This window comes from Schistosoma mansoni, chromosome W (assembly GCF_000237925.1).
Source record: "Schistosoma mansoni strain Puerto Rico chromosome W, complete genome".
NCBI lineage: Eukaryota > Metazoa > Platyhelminthes > Trematoda > Strigeidida > Schistosomatidae > Schistosoma > Schistosoma mansoni.
In genome coordinates, this window is record NC_031502.1 from 44,596,693 (window position 1) to 44,601,396 (window position 4,704).

The following is a 4,704-nucleotide window of genomic DNA, read 5'->3' on the forward strand; positions in this document are numbered from 1 at the left end:
TTTACTACTGGCTAGTGTATTGTGGTTTTCTGTGGCGCTCTCCTGATAAGAAATAGGTTTATCTTCTACCATAGTTATGTACATCAAAATTCTAAGAATATATTGAAAGACGTAGACTAGTATATCACTTGCACTGAACTCGTTTGTTCAGTGATTAATGCGGATCAATGAGGAATAAGGGTCAAAATTCCATAAATTGATCAAAAGAATCGAAACACAAATCTAAAGGACAAATAGAAGGAATATGTAGGTGACTCCCTTGATAATTTGAATTTATTGTGTTGTAAAATCGTATCACACTTCTATTTTAGGAGTAACAATAGCCATCTAATATTTTTAGTAATCTGCATCCAGTAGGCTTCTTTTACTTTATACTGATACAAATAACTTTACTAACTATAGGTCTAATAAACTTGGGAATAAAATTTAAATCCTTGTTAACTGAAAATGTTAAAGAAATGAATTTCACTGAGTCCCTTGAACGAAAGCTTAAAAACAAGTTATATTTTGTACCTACTACACTTCGGTGTACAATATATTGAGTTATTGCTTCACAAAATACTTTCGTCGAGAGAAAAACATTTATATTGACCATTTTGCAGAACCTGAACCATAAGTGAAACACCTAGTATCTGTTAGGACGTAGGGATACCATACAACTGTTTATTGCCCTATACTAATATAAGGTTGCAACATATGGTCAACGAAACTAGACGGTATAACTCAGTGACTAAATACAGGTACAAGACTGGTGATACTACGTAGCTTTTAAAACTACATATGCGCAACATAAAGTTATAAGTATTCAGAGAATACTGTTGTACATGACAGGAACACTAAGTAAGCAATGTCATGATTAAGTTCAGCGTTTCAAGCAAAATAAATTGGCAAGTTAAATTTGTAAATGAGCACCAACTGATGGTAGTTTATTGGTTAATAGAACGATTAATGACTCCAGTACGTAGCATTTATCTCTGAAGTCAATGAATATTGGCCTGGACTATATATGGAGTTGATGACTAACAGAAATTTATGTGACGTTAGACATACGTAGTTTAATAAATAAGAAAGCATGAACTGAAATCGATTATGACGATAGAGGTGCAATTGCTGCCTGTGAGTCTTGAACAATAAAATTCAATGTTTAGTTTGTCCGAGTGGCAGCGGGAACATAAAGATTATAGTACTTCGGTTGGTCAAATACAACGTATAATTCAGAACATGTGTACATCAGTTAAAGTTTTCATAGAGAAACGAAATTGTTAGGTAAAATCTGGCAGCAGTAGAGGCTGTAATAGGACTAATAGTTATGGAAAATACTAGGTATCGGAGATGAGGTTCGAGATTGTACATAATTTTTAAAACAATATTTCATGAAGATTCTAGAAACTTGAGATATAAGGGAAGACAACAGTAGATGCAACTCCGCCAATATGAACGATTTAAAGTAATATTGATCAATGTCTAACCACTGGCTACCATTATCACAACCACTTAGTTTGCACCTATCTACACGGTTCAGTTCAACAGTTAGTGCCTTCATGGACTGGTACCATACCTTTGTTTGGCCGCCCTTATCTACCTTCGACCTATTACATCAACCATCGTCGAGCGTCAACGTGGTCGGTGGATGACCATAAGTAGGTCATGTCCCAACCGTCTTAGGCGGCAATGAGTAGATATTTGTAGTATCATTCAATCGAGCAAAGCACAGATAACAGTCGATTGGGATTCAATCCAAAAATGTTTATCTCACTTTTGAGTTGTGTGGTCGTTTAGTGGTCAAATAAAATGGTTTCTAACAAAGCATTGTATATTTAAACCCAACCCTATCTGTTTTAATTTGAGCAGTTTTATGACAGTAGCTCTCAAACAGCAAACTTGTGTTATTTCATTAAGTTCCTAGTGTTCGAGACCTTAACATAATACACTAATGTCAGTCAGTCAGTTACAACGTAGAACTTCGTACGTACGTACATCAGTTCGAGTTGCCATACCACATTAGCACAGAGATGCAGTTGTCGATTCAAATCCCATAGTGGTAGAAGTAGTAAGAGTATAAGCATTATGTGAAAGATTAGGGTTTGAAGATGTTATTCAAGGAGTATAATACGGTGAAACAAATTTGGAAAGAAAAAAAGGATACGGACATGAAGAATTCAGAAGATTAGAATTTGGTAGAACACAAAGAGTGGATGCACCTTCGCCATTGCAAACGATTTTGAGCCGTGTCATTCAAGGTCTCTAACCATCGGTTGCTATCATCTCACGAATCCCAACCAGGTAGTCTACACCTACCAACACGGCCCAGTCCACTTGTCAGCGACTTCATGGATTTATGCCATGTTTTGGTCTGGCCGCCCCACCAATGACTTAAAAGTTACCTAATGCACCAACATTGAGCTGAGTACGACCTACCGTCTTGTTTTTTTTTAACAACGCTGTCTGTGAGCTCATCATCTGGTCAAGTACCAAGTGTTATTATGATAGTACCTTAAAAATCAACTGTCGACCAACTAGACCCAAACATACGATGCTACTTATTTATTTGAACGTATAAACATCGGTACACGAGGGCACCAAATACATATACGCCACACAACAATGTAGTAAAAATTATCACTGATTTGTGTGTGGGCTGTGATACTGCCCATGTACCAAAACTGAAGCAGGTAATATCCTGTTTTTTCTGGAGTAACTTACCTGGAAAGATTTATGACACAAATCCCGGGCCAAAAGGCAATGGTAATTATTGAGTTGGCAAACTCGAGAAAGGTACTTTGACGTTTCAATTCATGTACACCTGGATGCTAGGTAGTTGTTTTTAGAGTCTAGTTAGCTTCACAAAGCATGTTAATGCAATGGTCTCTACTCAATAACGAGGATTATTAACTGTTAAATCCGTCTTAGGCATCACAGCAGCATGGTTATGTACCAAGAAGTATGTTGAAGCACTATCCTAATACACCTTAGACACACAAATTAAGACTAGGTAGGGCAATTTATTGAGCAGAGCAATCTCCAACAAATGATACGCACAGTATCATATTACTATCACTAAGACTTAAAAGTGACCGCAGTACAAAACAGTAAGTCAATATCAAACATCATACTCAGGTCGTTGAGCGTAGCTCGAGCTCAGACCTGAACAAAGTTACGACAAACCAGATAACAGTATGTTTAAACTGAACCCAATCGTAATTCGTAGAAGACTGAACCCAAATTTCCAGAAAATTTGAAGGTAAAGAAACGTACCTAACCTCCAAAAACATTCAAACACTACGGGAAGCCCGATTGATAGATCAATTTATTGCAGACTCAAACCTACCACACGACCTTGATCCAACATTCCATCAATAGACCAAGATGTAAGTATTTCAGATTTCACAAATGCAGAAGGTTAACGGATTATGTAAGTCCTTTCCTGTTTATCCTCTGCAAATGTCTAGTATTTCCATGAACGATTCAATTGAAGGTGTGGACACTACTTACAGTTGTAGGTTCCAAGTCATGATAACTCAGTGTGAAGACCGGTGATTCACGGAAATTTCGTTTCTTCCCGGTTTTTGTGCTCATCTGACTTGTTACCCGAGTTATACCGATGCTCTATAAAGAAAAGGGGAGGATATATCAGATCCAAAACCATTGTGGCTGTAAATAAATCCCCAAAATCAATAGCTCATTAAGTGTTCGACATTGGATGCTGACCACGTTGTTTAGGTGGACTTGTTTAACTGAAGGCTTTCGGTCATGCATCCGTACCAGATCACGTTTCGACCCAGCGTGGGACACTGCTCCCACATTCACTAGCCAGCTTAGAATAAAGGCTTCGCGGTATATTGATAACGTGTCAAATATATCTTTCCTACCTCTTCTCGTCTGACTTCTGATTTCCATTGGTCGGGGGAAAGCTTCGCATATAGAAGGTGCTACTGGTAGCAGGTTGTAAAATCAGAATACTAGTAGTATTTTCACTATTTCCATCTATCCTATGCAACAAAGTCAGATCACCTCTTTATCTGAGGTAGGACTGAGCAGAGGTTTAACTTCTTAAGCCCCTTTCTCTATGATAAGCCTCTTAACTCTGGAATTTCACTCATGGCTATCCTCTGTACCTTTAACGAGATATCCAACTCACCATCTAACAGCATAAAGATGCCACAAGTATTCTGATTTTCACTACACCTTGACCAGTAACAACTTTTACAGTTGAAATATGCCAACCCAGTAAAGTCAAAAGTCAAGATTCAAAGACATATTTGATGGGCTGTCGACGTATTGAGAAGTGATCAATCTAAGCTGGCTGGTGGTCGTAGGAGATGTGGATCACGGCGTACGCACTCGTGATTTGGTTCGGACATATGACCGAGAGCCTTCAGCTAGGTGAGTCCAGTAAAGCTAATGCGGTCGGCATCAGCCGTCGAAAGATTACAGAGCTATTGATTTTGGGGGTTTATTTACTGCTACAGACCACTCCTCCCCTAATGAAGTAGTGATAACCTTAAGACATGGCCAACCGGTTTGTACTCAACGAATGTGTTGTTAGTAAACACTCTTCCGATAGCTTGCCGTGTTCATCAGCGTCCAGTCGTCTTTCCTTACCATGAAAGGCCATGTGGTACAACATAGCAATCAAAATTAGATGCAATGAAAATTCCAACCCATCATAAACCTCATTGTTTTTTCATCTTTTTCAGCTGTCCT